Here is a 16,783-nt window from a genome sequence, read left to right as displayed (position 1 = left end):
TACCATTAATAGAGAAAGAGGGTAAAAGTAGGAAGTATTTTCCAAAAATACAAAAAAAAAAAAAGGAAAACTAACAGTTTTCTTTGATGTCTTTCTCTTATTAGGTAATAACCTAATAGGGAATTTCCACTAAGACAGAGTCCCAAGAGCAAGGAATGAATGGGGGTGGTAGTGGTGCAAGAAAACAAAAATACGAAAAGACGAGAAGAGATCTGCAAGTAAAGTTTAGTACTAGACCAAGGTAGTGGCAAAGAGGAAGGACAACAAGGAATACAAACTTCTTTTGGTCTAATCTCATTCTCTTCTCATCTCAAAATATGTCCCTTATGCCCACCTCTCCCTTTCTGGCTGGTTCATTGCTTGTCCCTATTGTATCTACTGATACCTACTCAAGATTCATTATAGCAGAGCCTCTGCATAGACTCTGGCAGGTCAATGTTAGTCTGGTTTTTGAAAGGAAAGTTCAATGCAGTTGACAGATGAAACGCAATTAAAGTCTAGAGCCTCGAATCTCATTGGTTTAAATCTTATGCCTGATAATCACCCATCATCATATCCTTTTTAGTCAGAGGGCACTAAAGCTAACTGATGCATCAGACAGAGAACTCCAAATCATGCTGCTCTGGGGAAATGTGCATAATGTACCTCAAATATCAAGGGCTGGCTTCAGTGCTCACAAGCACTATAACCAGTAAAGCCTCTCTAGTGCTAGGTCCAAATATAACACATCAAGCCACTAATTGTTTTCATTTAGTGAAGCCTTTTAAATTTAATAATTTACTTTCATTATACTGCCAAAGTCAAGGTTACATAAGGGAGGAGCTGAAGCATTCTGTAGGCATAATTCATAGCTTTCCATTCAATCTAGATATTTCAGTTGCATTGTCATATTTTCAAACTGATAAATCTGATTATCTTTAGAGAGCATACTCATACCACTTGCTCCCTTCAGAAAACATTTTTTATTCACCAATAAACATCTCATCAGAGATGTTTGATTGCCCACCAAATGTATGTTCCTGTAATAGATACTTAGACAAAAGAGCAAAAAAATGGAAAGCAATTTCTTTCCTGAATGGTCAGTCAAAAATGGATATAATGACATGGTCACTTGCAAAGCAGGACAACCACCAAAGTCCAAAAGCTTCTAGGAAATCTCCTTCACTCTCAGGAAGGCTGGAATGCTCTGTTTATTTCCAGAAAATACTTTGATGGCTTAAATGCATTTATGTAAGGGCATCAGGAATTGTATTCTACCAATCATCTTTGTAAATCTTATCTGTGGTAATGGGTTCCAAAGACCTTCAATCCTGAAACTCTCTACCAAAGCCCAATTTCAAGCCATGATATGCTAGTAGCAGAGCTATATTTTCCATAGGCCACAGCAAATACAAAATCATTCTCATTTTCCTGGGCACAAGGTGATATGTAGGTATTTCTAGCTAACAATAAAAGTAGCTTCTTTGTCACAAAGTACCTATGCAAAGAAATAAACACTTGCCCTTCCTAACACCATGAAGAATACAATCTTACCTATCAACATCTGAAAGGTCAAGAATTTCAGTTACTGACTTTGTTGAGTTCTAAGGATAACAACTTTTATTAATTTCATTTTCCAATAGCATATAAGGGGAGATCACCTTTCCTATCTTCTTCCTCTATTATTTCCATCCAGTTCAGTTCGCTTAATAATGTACTGATTACTGACTGTCCATCATCTTTAAAATTAATTTGAGGGGCACCTGGGTGTCTCAGGGGGTTAAGCATCTGCCTTCGGCTCAGGTCATGATCCCGGGGTTCTGGAATCAAGCCACACATCAGGCTCTCTGCTCAGTGGGAAGCCTGCTTCTCTCTTTCGTTCTGCCTGCTGCTCTGCCTGCTTGTGCTCTCTCTCTGTCAAATAAATAAAATTTTAAAAATAATAAAATAAATTTGAAAAGTAAATTTGGAAGAAAACATCATTTGTGTTTAGAGGTAGGCTAGGCACTCATAAAGCCCAGGCTGTCCACAATCTACACATCTGAATTATGCACATACTGTACCAAGTGTCACAAAATGTTTTATTCAGCCAGCTGGTGACACAGATTTCACACTGAGGAGTGCAGTGCTTCCTATATGCACGATGCCCCTGTGGGTAGTCAATAAATCTTTATTAAAAGCTTCCTCACAGAGAGGAAAAGGGGAGAGACAAGTGAACCAGGGAAGGGCTGGTTGGAAGCTTCTGTAGCTGTTTCAGGAGGGAAGACTTATTGGAAACAAAAGGGAATATCCATAACCTTTCTAGGAGAGGGCAGTGGGAACTCAGACAAGTGGCCACAAATCATTCTGGAATAAAGGGGATTGGGTAGTCATCTCAAGCCTTTGGCAACTAGACTGCTATGCACCAAAAATAACAAACTTCTGTGAGTAAAGCATTGTTACATTTCCCTGTTGCCACCAACAGCATCTGCTTTTGAAAAGTAATGCTCGGTGTTTGTACAGTAAATATATATATATATATATATATATATATATATATATATACACACACACACACACACACACATACACACCTTTCTAGGTAACTTATCCAGTATCTTCAACTATCTAGCCAATAACCTAGGCACAAGGTGACACTTCAACTATCTAGCCAATAACCTAGAAGACAGCCAATAACATACATTCTAATGATCAAGCATTAAGATGTATATTTGCTCATAAAAATATAGCAAAACATAACATTAGGGTTAGGTTATCATAATAGGATTGCCTATGTCTTTAATGTATAGTCACTCTTAAAATCGTGTCTAAAAATAACAAGCATATTTATCTGGTTCCAGGGGCACTGATTAGGAATGGGGAACTGCCAAATACATCAAGTAGTAACAGCTGACAGTGGTGGAAGAGATTAAAGAACTATAAAAAGCAGATACGAAATTTAAAAAGCATAGCAGTCTAGAGACATTTAGTGTAGGGGCAAACAGTTCTAGTCATATTGAGTGTCCCCAGTGGAACAGGTATAGTAGAGCAAAGGAAAAATTTGAGGTCATAATTTTGGTAAAACTCTAACCTTGTCTTGATTTTGTCATATAGTATTACATGAATAACTCCAAGCAGAAGGTGTTCCTGAGGTGGTGTCAAAGTGGGGGTGGGTAAACAAGGCACTTACTAGTCATATGGCTTCACGTGCATCAGTTAAGCATTAAGTCACAGATTTTTTTTTTTATCTGTAAAATGTGTATACTTACTACTTCTCTTATAGGACTGTCATAATGACAAAATAAAATACTGTACACAAAAGCACTTAGTAAAACAAAGTGTTAAAAAATGGTAGCTTTCCATTTATTTTGTTCTGCTTACTCCAAAATGGGACTATAAGAATCCATAGTAGTTATCTTACCTTTTTCAAAATTTTCTGTGCTTTCTCATTTAACATACTGCTCCTCCTCTTATATTTGCCAGGGATTATGATGCCATCACTCTAGGTAGAACTGAATCCTATAGGCATCCTTGATTCCTTCCTTTCCATTCATATCTAAGCAGTGACCCTGGCGATTTTTTTAACCCTTCCTATAGCTTTCCTTTGCTTTCCATTCTTTCTGATACATCCTCGTCCCAACCCTTAGAGTTCATCTCTAACTTGTTTTCTTATATTTAATCTCTCCCAACTCATTTGAGCTTTCCTATATCTGCTATAAAGATATCTTTGTGTATGTCATCCCCTGGATCAAAAGCTTTCACTGTCTTCCTAGTGCCTTCAGGATAAAATCCAAACTCACCAAACTGATATTCATAAAAACCATGGGAAGAATTTCTCACACGTCTAAAGAAAAATCTATGCTTGCTTCTTCTGAGAAATTTGTTCATTTTAACCTCATGGACCCTGAAAATCTTATAGCAAATATTTCCCTCTTTGATCTGTCTGCTAAGACACTCAGAGCCAAACTTGGGGCACAGCTATAAAATCTCCAGTACTGTGTACTCGGTTTAAACCTTACCATGGCCTCATTTCAGTTTCTTACATTTATTATTCTTTCACACTCATTTCTCTGTCAATTTATTCATCCTGTTTTTGTATTAATTTCTCAATAAACCAACTCAAATCCTGTTAGAATGAGGTAGAGTATAAAATGACATATGATACTAAAAAAAAAAAAATACATGACCATATGAACAGAGGTGGAAAAGAAAAAACTAGGTAGCAAGAGAGGGAGCAAGAATGAAGATGAAAAAGATCTTCAGTAATATTAGTCCAACTCTAAGGAAAGTAGAGAGCTCTCTCTGAGGAACATTTACTATAAGCATTTGTAATAATCTAACAAGGAAATAAATGAAGCATTTATAATAACAAATCTGTTCTTGACAACATATCTGAAAATAGGAAGTTCTACTGCTAACCTTTTGTCTTAAAATATATAACCAAACAAAAATTTAATGAAGTCAAAGCTAAGCACAATATGATGATGACTTACATTTGTACTGCTTTGCTGCTTACAAAGCCCTTTCACATACAGTATCTCAATGGAACCATTCCGGACTATTCTGTTGTAGAAGCCATTCACATTGGCAAGAAGCTGTTGCAAGCAGCATTCTCCATATCTGGGTCTTAAAGATGTGGTATTTGCTGTAATAGAAAGTCGGATGGTATGTTGTTTGTCCCCTCTGTCTAAATCCTCCTCTACTGGCATTTCATCTTGTTCTTTAAATCACCAAACTGTACTATGCCAATGTTAGTCTGATCTCTTTTACTCGTCCTTATATTGGGCCTCTTTTCAGACACTCAATCCAACCCTCCTTCCTTCCCCTCACCTCCCAGCCCCCAAAGAATAGCTTTCCACTTCTTTGCACGCCTGGACCACTCCCTCTCAAACCTCTACCTTTCCAAGAAGGCATTTGTTTTTGAAGCATTTCAGCTATGAAGACCACCCACTATGGGGCTCACTTATTGTTCTCATTCTATACTGTACTGTACTAACTTGTATCTTTAGATTGCAAGCTCCTCAGAGAAAGGATTTTCTTCTTTGTTTAGTGCAATCAACCTATTGTAAAGTACTGTGTATACATACTTACAGACTATCACTAATGCGGTTCTTCCTGGGTTTCACTGGAATTATCTACTTAGTCATGTGATTTTTCTTGGACATAATTTTTCCTCCCCTGAATTATTTTCAGCTCTCTTCCAGATTTTTTTTAAAGTAAAAAATTAGCACTTTCTGCTTTCAAGAGTGCCATCAGCTACACATTTATTTGAACGTACATGCTTCATCCTGCTTTATTCTATTTCTTACAGATAACAGTATCAAATTAAATACCTTCCAAGAGTCTGCTACAAAGGTAAAACACAAAGCTATTTTTCTTTCTAGCTAATCTACAGATAATCTTATTCACTCCCACTATACAGAAAAATGACACTGGTCCACTTGGAATTGAATATATTCAATCATTGGTTGAATGATTGAATATAAAGATTAACTATCATTAGTTACAATGCTATATTAGAGGAACAATGCTGCCTAACAAAACATAAAGCCATTGATTTCCCTAAAAAAAAAAAAAGAGGGTAAAGCAACTTTAAGATACACAGTTATTGGATAATAAATTCCATTCTTCAATTAATGCAAATATTTAATGACTTGAGGTAGACTTTAAAAATAAAAATGCAGGGGTGCCTGGGTGGCTCAGTGGGTTAAAGCCTCTGCCTTCAGCTTGGGTCACAGTCTCAGGGTCCTGGGATCAAGCCCTGCATCAGTCTCTCTGCTCCGCAGGGAGCCTGCTTCCTCCCCTCTCTCTCTGCCTGCCTCTCTACCTACGTGTGATCTCTCTCTCTCTCTGTCAAATAAATAAATAAAATCTTTTAAAAAAATAAATAAAAATAAAAATAAAAATGCATTAGAAGATAAACAAATCAAATAATATGTAAATTGTGTGGAAGTGGGAATCAGACATAATCCCAAACCCCCTTCAGCAACTGGTTAAATAAACATCAACATGGAGAAAAATGTTTTGGGGTTTTTTTTTTTTTTTCCAAACTTGTCTCAAACTTTTGCTCAAAAAATATTTGCTGAATATAAATGCTGTTCCTAGGCCTAAGTAACAGTGGGGGAAAAAAAAAAGCCCAAATGTGGGCAAAGGAAGAGGGAGAAGCAAGCATACTAGAATAATCCATAAACTGTGATTCTCAAACTCTTTCTAAAAACATAGAGGTAACACTTCAACACGAAATCTTCTTTCTCTAGGAAAATCTAGTCCGTGTCATTGGAACACTTCATATAAGGTCCCTATTTAATCCAATTCATGAGCTATAGTCTTACTCTCCATCCCCCTGGAGTTTTTAGTTTATGCTCAATTATCTAGATGAATCACAATGCCCAATCCTTACTCTTTGTTATACAGATGGAGATGGACACCTTCTAAACACTGTACCTGACATTTGCAAGTAGTCTTAAATAAAAGTTACAAAGAGCATATGGTAATAGAACTGGAGGGATACAAACATGAATTATTTTAGCATCTAAAGTACATTTCAGTATAACCCTACTTCAGAGTGATACACAACAAGAATGCAAATTGCTTGAGAAGGATGACTCTATAGCCAAGAGATGCTACTAAGTTCTTATCTGTAGCCACATAAAAGTTTATTCCATATGGAGAGACTGCACCCATATGGAGATCTTTGCACAAAGATCTATCAAATCCTGGCCATGCAAACATATCAGGATAGGTGTAGATTCTATCACCAATGCCCCTTTGAGCATTTCAGAGGTGTGTGACTAATAGAAAATAAAATATGATGTAACAGGTGAAGTCAAGATGATTAAAATCTGATTAAAACGGCATTTTGACACCTTATCTACAATGGTTTTATTATGAAACTTCAGCTTTCTGTTCATAATGCTTTGCAGTACCCCCTCCAGGCAGAATTAAATGTGTAAGATTTTCTTCCTTATGGACATGTTAAGGAGCTAACATCGTATCTGCTGGGATGAAGTTAGAATATCTTTTAAGTTATAAGGAAAGGAGTATGGACTACAGTAAGTCAAATGTATACCAGATGATAACCTACAAGAGATATATTGGATTAACATGATTTAATCCTGAATACTCAGGATCATACAATCAATAATATTCGGAAAAAGAGATTTTATGCTCAACCTTGGAATTAAGTTGGCTAAATAAATGTTAACTGTGAGCTATCACACTTGACCAACCAAGTTTGGTCAGCCCCCTCTTTAATTACTAAATTATTCGAAGCACACCCTTTAATTACTAAGGAGACTTAGTTTAACTACTTTTTTCTGAGTTCAGTAGGATCTACCAGGACTTTCTCCTAGGCTACATTAAGAAAAATTAGAACAGCAAAAGGACCCAGAGACTAACAAATACTGGGAAAAAGAAAGGGGACACATATTAAATGCAGGTCAGAGTTCCCCACAAATTGTTCTCCCCTCAACTAACCCTCATATTTTGGTTTGAGTAGAATTTTTTAAAATAATTGGTGTAGCTAGAAATCAGATAGGCCCAGAAAATAAGAGCACTCCCTTCATGCTGTTAATGATAAATTATGATGTGATCACAACCTAGTAGTAACAAGGAAAGGTTATGAAAGCAAACTTCTCATACCTCTTGTAGAGTTTTATCCTCTTCTTCCCCACACAAAGCAGACATAAAACCATATATTTGTATTATAAACAAGCTGTTACTAAATCAGAACCCCCAAAAAGCATTTTCTTGTATAGGTTTTTTTGTAGTAATGTAGTCCACTACAGTCAGTGCAAAGAAGCACTATTACTATAGAGCATCAGGAGGGTATGGAATACCTTCGCTTTTGTAATGGGATTTTACTTGAATAAAACAGAAGATGTCCTGACAAAGAAAGGCTTAGAAGGAGGCTACAAAATCTCATTCAGAAATGCCTTAGAAGGAGGTTACAAAACTTCATTCCCAAGGGCCCTTTATTTATTTTAAAGAAAAATAAAGCCATTTATTGGGGCACCTAAGTGGCTCAGTAGCTTAAATGTCTGACTCTTGATCTCAGCTCGAGTCTTGATCTCAGGGTCATGAGTTTAAGCCCCACATCAGGCTCCACGATGGGCATGGAGCCTGAATAAAACAAAACAAAACAAAAAACCCACAAAAACAAAAAAACTATTGACCATTGTTTACCATTACTTACAATAAAGTAAACAATATAAATTTGGATAACATTCTGACTACTGCAAAGTTACTGGTTTTTCTGGTTTCTGCTGAATTAGTAACTCAAATATTGAGAAGACTGAGGCTACATCTAAGGAATGAGTTGGAGTAAAGAAAAACATGCAAGTCAAAGAATTTAGAATATAGAAGTTTGTTAATCATTTATTCCAGTAGGTCCTAAATGGTCAACATCTCTAACTTTCTGATTATGATTAGATTTCCATGAACAAAGGCATAGACATACCATGAATCAGGACCTTTTAATCAATGCAAAGCAAGGATTTTGACTTCTTCCTTTAAACGTCCACTTAAGTAAGTTTTACTGACTTAATTAAAACATATCAGGACTTGTCTAGCTTTCTCATTTGGGTGGGGAGGTTGTTGATAGTGATAAAATTTTCTATTCAGTGATCTTGCAAATAAACTTGCATTTATAGGACTGTAGATAGGCATATGGATTCTGATATAGCTGCTTTAAAATTGTCCGATTTAAACTGTTTACATTATATTTAAATTGTCCAATTAGTTACAAAATTTGATAGGCTAAGACTTCAGAAAAATTTCAATTTAACTTCAAGTGATTTCTTAGGTTGCTGAAAATGATGGCATCCCAGAAACACAGGCTTATCTATGATGATAAAATGCTATTTTTGTTTCCGTAAATGTTAAAAAAAAAAAGAAAGAAAGAAAACCATTTACATATGTATTTTTATGCACACGCACACACACAAAAAACCTAAAACAAACAAAAAACTCGGGTATATGGGAGTTAAACAAAATTCTGATTGTGTAATGATTATGGAGATTTCCCCCAATACTTTAAAAAGGTGTTCTCTAATGCAGGAGAATAATATACCATGGTCTCAAATATCCTCTTCTGATAATGGAAAGCTTTTATTTGTTCAAGCTAACCAGTGCTCTGGATGAAAAAAACTCCCCAGCAACCCCCCCCCCCAATACTACTTCAAAATGAATATATCAAACTTGATTTTCATTAGAATGTCACTTCATGCTAATAAATCCAAAAACCAAAACCTAGATTTTACATGTAATATATACAAAAAGCAACACAATTATTGAGCTTCATCTTCTGGACAAGAATGCCAAGTTAGTCTCTCTTCATAAAAAGCAATTATAATTTGAGCACACTTCATAATTGACTCTTTTGCTAGCACCAAGTCTGCCTCATCTGAATCTTTCCATTTCATGAGGAACATTAATTTTCCACTGCTGTCTGTGGCACCAATTTTTCCTTCAGGATCAGGACCTCTGGCAAGGCCTCTTGGTTTATCAGCAGTATCTCTTCTTTGATTTGCTGTCATCTGATTCACTGTCAGATACAGGTTTTCTTTTTGTACCCTATTTTTCTTTAACAGCTTTTTGAGAATTAAGAAATCCTTTAACTCTGGACAATGAAAAAATTCTTCAGGTTCCCTAGTACTGTCAGCATCTGTAAAATCCCTTCCTCCTCAGGAAATATTCCACCTTCCCACTGTCAGTTCAATACTTTTTCCACCACTTTTTCAGGATCTGCTTCTTCTACTTTTTTACTTTTTCCAATTCTGTTTCTTTTCCTTCCCCCCCCCCCTTTTTTTTTTGGAAATGTAGTTTTATTGGACTTGAAGACTTAAAGTTTTGGGGTTTTTTTGTTTTTTTTTTTAAAGATTTTATTTATTTATTTATTTGACAGAGAGAGATCACAAGTAGGCAGAGAGGCAGGCAGAGAGAGAGAGAGAGGAAAGCAGGCTCTCCGCTCAGCAGAGAGCCCGATACGGGACTCGATCCCAGGACCCTGGGATCATGACCTGAGCCGAAGGTAGCGGCTTAACCCACTGAGCCACCCAGGTGCCCCAGACTTAAAGTTTTTTTAATTGTAGACATGAAGAGCTATTAGTCACTTCCTTGGAGCAGTTCTGGGTTCCTGGTCTGCAGCATCTCCCCCTTTATTTGTTAATGGAGATTCTGCCCTGCAAACCCTTTACTTTTTAAAAGTAATTATATGTATCAATCTTTTACTTTATTACATCTTTATTTTGAAACACAACTAGAAAAATCTTTCCCCTTATGCTGGTTATAGAAGGATTTGCCCATATTTTCTTCTAATACTTGTGCTGTTTCAGGTTTCCATTTAAATCTCTGACCCATTTGGAGTCTATGGTATCTTTTCCCAAATTGCTGTTCTGGTTATCTCTCAGTGTATGACAAACTATCCCCAAACTTAGTGGCTTAAAATAAAATTGGTTTTATTAGATTCCATAGTTCTATGTGTAGATTTGACGCAGCTGGGCAGTTCTGCTAATCTTGTTCAGGTTCTCTTGTACAATTGCAGTACTTGATGGCTGGGGCTGGAGTTATTTGAAAGCTTGATTTTAACACTGGGAAGGCAGGGCATCTCTCCTTCCACATGTAGTTCCAGTGCTACTTCTTTCCATATGCCCTCTCCATTTAGTCTTTCCAGCAAGGTAGCTGGATTGCTTCTTACTCTTTTCTTTCTTTTTCTTTTCAAACAGTTTTTATTGTGACAGATTTCATATACCATAAAATTCACCTGCTTATGGTATATAGTTTTTAGTGGTTTTCAGTACACAGAGTTGTACACCATCACCACAGTGTAACTTGAAAGTATTTTTAACATCCCAGAAAGAAACCCTGTACTCATTAGCAGTTACTCCTTATTCCTGCTGCAGCCCTCATCCCTGTTCTGGTCTCAGTCACTGATCTACTTTTCTGTCTGTAGGAATTTGTACTTTCTGGATATTTCATATAAAGGAATAATATAATATATATCTTTTTGACCAGTTTCTTTTACTTAGCATGTTTCAAGTTTCATCCATGGTGTAGCATATATCAGAACTTCCTTTTTAAATACAAATAATAATCTATTGTGCTGTGACATCACAATTTATTTATCCAACTATCTATTGGTGGACATTCAGGTTGTCTCCTCTTTTGGCTATTATGAATAATGCTTCTTTGAACATCTTTGTACAAATTTTTGTGTCAATATATGCTTTGATTTCTCAAGTATATACCTAATAGAATTACTGGGTCATCTGTTTGGACTTTTTAATGCTATTAATTTTTTTTTCATCATGATTAAGTATACTCTTTAATCCTCATCCCTTATTACCCCCATTTCCCCACCACCATCACCTCTGGTAACCATCAGTTTGTTCTCTACAGTTAAGAGTCTGTTTCTTGGTTTATCTTTTTCCCCTTTGCTCGTTTATTTCTTAAATTTTACATATAAGATCATATTGTATAGTCTTTCTTTGACTTACTTCATGTAGCATTATACTCTTTACCTTCATCCATATTGTTGAAAATGTTACTATTTCATTCTTTTGCACTTCTGAATTTTATATATGTCTTTATATATTCATCAGTGGACATTTGGACTGCTTCCATATTTGGCTATTGTAAATAATGCTGTAATAAGCATAGGAACATAAAGGTGCATGTATCCCTTCGAAATAATGTTTTTGTATTTTTTTGGTGAATACCCAGTAGTGCAATTGCTGGCTCATAGGGTAGTTCTAATTTTAACTTCTTGAGGAATCTCCATACTGTTTTCCATAGTGGCTGCACCAGTTTGCATTCCCACAAACAGTGCAAGATTTCACCACATTGTTAGTTGTATTTTTATTTTAGCCTTCTGCCAGGTATGAGGTGATATCTCATTGTAGTTTTAATTTCTTTTTCATGATGATGAATGATGGTGAACAACTTTTCATGTGTCTTTTGGTCATTTATATGTCTTCTTTGGAAAAATGTCTGTTCATGTCTTCTGCTCATATTGTAATTGGATTATTTGTTTTTTGGGTATTGAGTTGTATCGTTCTTTATATATTTTGGATGCTAACCCTTTATTAGATGTGTGGTTTGTAAATATCTTCTCCCATTCAACGGCTTGCCTTTTAGTTTTGTTCATTGTTATCTTCATTATGCAGAAAATTTTTTTATTTAATGTAGTCCCCAATAGTTTATTTTTGCTTCTGTTTCCTTTGCCCCAGAAGACCTATCCATAAAAATGTTGCTACCACCAATGTCAGAGATGATGGCCTGTGCTCTCTGAAAGGATTTTCATGGTTTCAGGTCTCATATTTAGTCCATAATCCATTTTGAGGTTATTTTTGTGTATGGTGAAAATGGTCCAGCTTCATTCTTTTGAATGAACAAAACAATACCATTTTGTTTAAGAGACTGTCTTTTCCCCATTGGATATTCATTCTTCCTTTCTTTAAGATTAATCAACCATATAGTTGTGGGTTTATTTCTGGGTTTTCTATTCTGTACCATTGATCTATATGTCTATTTTGTGCCAGTTCCATACTGTTTTGATCACTACCGTTTTGTAATATAATTTGAAGTATGGAATTGTGATACCTCCAACTTTGCTTTTCTTTTTCAATGTTGCTTCGGGTATTCATGATCTTTTGTGGTTCCATACAAATTTTAAGATTGTTTGTTCTAGCTCTGTGAAAAATGAGAGCTTGGGCTCTCTCTTGTATTTTGGTATTTTTATAGGGATTTCATTAAATGTGTGATTGTTTGGGTAGTATAGACATTTTAATGATATCTGTTCTTCCAATCGATGAGCATGGAATGTCATTCCGTTTCTTTGTGTCATCTTCAATTTCTTTCATCAGTGTTTTATAGTTTTCAGAATACAGGTCTTTCGCCTTTTCAGCTAGGTTTATTCCTAGATATTTTATTGTTTTGGATGCAATTGTAAACGGGATTTCTTTCTTTATTTCTCTTTCTGCTGTTTCATTGTTTTAAATTCTGCAACTTTACTGAATTCATTTATCAGTTCTAGCAGTTTTTTGGTGGAATCTTTTAGGTTTTCTATATATAATATCATGTCATATGAATAAAGTCAGAGTTTTGCTTCTTCCTTACCAACCTGCATGCTTTTTACTTCTTTATGTTGTCTAATTGCTGTGGCTAGGACTTCCAGTACTATGCTAAAGAAAATTGGTGAGATAGGACATCCTTATCTTTTTCCTAACCTTAGGGGAAACACTCTCACTTTTCCCCCCATTGAATATGATGTCTGTGGCTTTTTCACATAAGACCTTTATTATATTAAAATATACTCCCTCTAGACTTTGCAGAGGGCCTTAAACATGAATGGATGTTATACTTTGTCAAATGCTTTTTGCGTCTACTGAAATGATTATATGATTTATATGCTTTCATCTATTAATGTGACATATCACATTGAGTTTTGTGAATATTGAAGCACCCTTGCATCCCAGGAATAAAACCCACTTGATTGTAGTGTATGATATTTTAAATGTATTGTTGGATTCGGTGCTAATGTTTGTTGAGGATTTTTGCAACTATATTCATGACATAAAGAACTTAGGAGGAGGATACAAAATTTCATTCCCAAGGGCCCTGTAAAAATAAGAGATTCATCTTTCTAGAAAGGTGTAGGTAGAGTTGAGGAAGATAGATGAGGCCCCTCCAAATCCATGTAGCTCTATAACTCTGAAAAGGGTCTTAACTCTGTGTATTCCCAGATGGAATAAGTTAAATGTGCCACTTATAATTACTATCATGATCCATCCACAGATGTTGACTTTTGCCATTTGATGTTTATAAGCACTATTCAGTATAATATATAAAGAATGCAATTTTATGTCTTTTGGATAAGAACACTTGGGATAAAATAGGACAGAGGAGGAAATGTCTCGGTTAATAGGAGGAAAATAAAGTATAAAAGGTTGTTTGTTTGTTTGTTTGTTTTACACTTCATCCCTTCTCCTGACAGAAATGATAGCTCCCTCTCCTCCAACAAAGAAAGTAAGAGAGAGAGAGAAAGGAAGGAAGGAAAGAAGGAAGTTCAGTGAGGTTTCTGTAAGGACATCATTTCTAGAAGGACACAGGAGTTAAATTTAGCTTTGGAAAAACAGTGGTTTTTCAGAGATGAATATTCTATTAGCTCTAATGTCAGCATGGCATTATTTCAATTATTTATATATAGTTCAGTGTTAGAGAATCTAGTGATTCTTCACCTATCTCTGGGCCTCAAGAGATCTATATTAACTCCTTTCTTATAACCAGAAAAAGACTAATCAAGTCCTAACAGGCACCCCCAGTCCTACTTCAGAGCCTCTCTACACCTGCGTCTTAACTCCCAGTCAATTGCTTTTTTTGTCCTGCTCACTCTACACAGTGACCCAGTATTTTGGGTCAGTCTTACATTTTGATTAGCCTCCTATCCAAGTGCTTGTTTATTTTATGTTATTTAACAAACACTAATAGGATAGTGTTTTAAGCACTTTATAAATATCAACATATCTTTTTTTTTTTTTTATTCTGACAGACAGAGATCACAAGTAGGTAGAGAGGCAGGCAGAGAGGGAGGGGAGAAGCAGGCTCCCTGCCGAGCAGAGAGCCCGATGCGGGGCTCAATCCCAGGACCCTGGGATCATGACCTGAGCTGAAGGCAGAGGCTTTAACCGACTGAGCCACCAAGGTACCCCACATTATCCTCATTTTATCGATGACAAAAACTCAGGCTTAGAGAATATTAAATAACTGACCCAAAGGTCATGCTTCAAGTAAGTGGCGGAACACAGATTAGAACCCAGGCATCTCAAAAGTCCATGCTTTTAGCTACTATACTATGCTGTCTTCATAAAGGAGATAGGCAAATGATGGTTGTTGGTTTACCAATTATCCTAAAGATCCCCTGCTTTTCCTTTTTTTAAAATGTAGTACTATTAAAGCAATGATTCTTTAAAGGCAACCAGCACCACCAATCCTAACACTGTTTACATGATGCACACTTACAACATACCACATGACAGGCCTTTTTAGCACAGTCCTTAGTAATAGAGCTTTGCACATTCCTGGAGATGGGTAGAAACAGAACTTGCAAATCATCTTATTTCTCATCCCTGTACCTAATCAGCTCTTTATTATAAGTAGAAAAATGTATTTTTCATATCCAAAGATTTTTTTTCTGTTCTGTTTTTCTGTTCCAAACACCTGTTGACAGGTGTTTATATGGATCCTAGTAGCCTGAGGGCTGAAATTAAGATATCTGGATCACAATGAAGGTGACCAAGAGACGGCAAACTACCCCAGTACCCCTGACCCAAATCCTGAATCTCCAAGTTTTTCCATTCTCTCCTGGGCCAGGCAGGATTTCTCAGGTACCTGCTAACTGTTCCCCACCACCACAGGAGTGGGCTAAGCAGCTTTCTACCACCAGTCTCCTCTCCAAGGGGCTATTATTCATCCTCTTGCACTTGCCTTCCTCACTGGCATGGCAGCTGTTGAACTGACTGCTGTTAGTCTGTCAATTCCTGAGCACTTCCAGTCTTATTTGGGCTTCTATTTTTCCAAGTAACTGTCTCACCAGCTAATTCTAACCACCAAATTTCCAACATTCTAGTTTGAGCTTCACAAATACTAAAACTAGAAAGAGAGGATAGTCTTAGTTTTTTTCTTTTCTCTAGCCCCATGACCAATTCATCAGCAAGCCATGATGACTGTATGTTCAAATTATAACCCAAATCCTCCCACTTCTCTCATTCCCCATCATTACCATCCTAATCTAAGACCGCATTATCTCTCTCTAGGACAAAAATAGTTGCATCCTAACTAGTATCCCTGCTTCCACTCTTGAGGTCCAATGCTCATTCTGCAAACAGTACTCTTGTTAAAGCACAATCTGACCAATTGCACTCCTCCTTAAAATTTTCCAGTGGCTTCCCACTAAACTCAGAACAAATCCAAATAGCTTACCATGACCGATAAATCCCATCTGAACAATCTGGCCTCTGCTGATGTCTCATTCCACTCATATTTTCCCTTGGGTTCTAAGAAAGGCCAAACTTGTCCTAATCTCAAGGGTTTTGAACTCACCTTTTCCTTTATCTGTAACACTCTTTCTTTCCCAACTCTTTAGCTAGATTCATCTTATCTCTAAGGCTTAGTTTAAATGTTATCACCTCAAACAGGCCTTCTAAATATTTATCATAACTGCTTCTCATCATTATTATCTTTATCTTAATATGCTGATTCTTCTTCATATTGATTACCATCTGACATTTTTTCTTAACTATTCTTGAAATTTGTTGCTACACCACCTCTAACAGTAGGCCTGTAAGTTCTAGGAAGGTAGGGACTATGTCCATTCCTAGCTGTCTCCCCAGTGCCTAAACTCTCAGAACATATTTTTGGAAGTGAGGAAACAGCTGCCTATTGCAGAGCATGGCAGAAACCTCTGTTGGTGTTAGATACCTCTTACAGAAGTTTGGGCTTTCCTGAGGTTGCCCCTCTCTATGGTTGTATGGGACACCAAATCCATTCCCACTTGGGACCAGAGCAGTACCATTTGTACAGGCCAGGAAAGTATGGCCCTCCTCTTTTCCTATCATTCAGAGGCTGGTGCTGCTCTTCATTTTTTTTTTTTTTTTTTTGGTCTGGTGCCAAATGAGGGGAAAGGAACCCCCTTTTTCCAGCAAAAATCTTAATCTTTTTCTATCTGCCTCTCCTTACCAGAGTTAAGACTTTGCTCTCTTTACTCCAAAACCCTTTTGCTCCCATTCCAAGCCAGGCTTTGTATGTCTAAGTTTCCAATTTATACCCT

The 16,783-nt window shown here is 36.5% G+C and overlaps 1 protein-coding gene and 1 pseudogene across 4 annotated transcripts in view; both read right to left on the bottom strand.

Annotated features, from left to right (window-relative positions):
• Positions 1 to 16,783, bottom strand: part of EDA (ectodysplasin A) — a 505,964-nt gene that overhangs the window by 333,698 nt on the left and 155,483 nt on the right. The window lies entirely within an intron of this gene.
• Positions 8,997 to 15,427, bottom strand: LOC131822083 (chromobox protein homolog 3-like; annotated as a pseudogene).

The sequence above is a fragment of the Mustela lutreola genome, chromosome X (genome assembly GCF_030435805.1).
Source record: "Mustela lutreola isolate mMusLut2 chromosome X, mMusLut2.pri, whole genome shotgun sequence".
Taxonomy (NCBI): domain Eukaryota; kingdom Metazoa; phylum Chordata; class Mammalia; order Carnivora; family Mustelidae; genus Mustela; species Mustela lutreola.
Note: the sequence above shows the minus strand (reverse complement) of the source record. Positions and strands in the feature narration are given on the sequence as shown.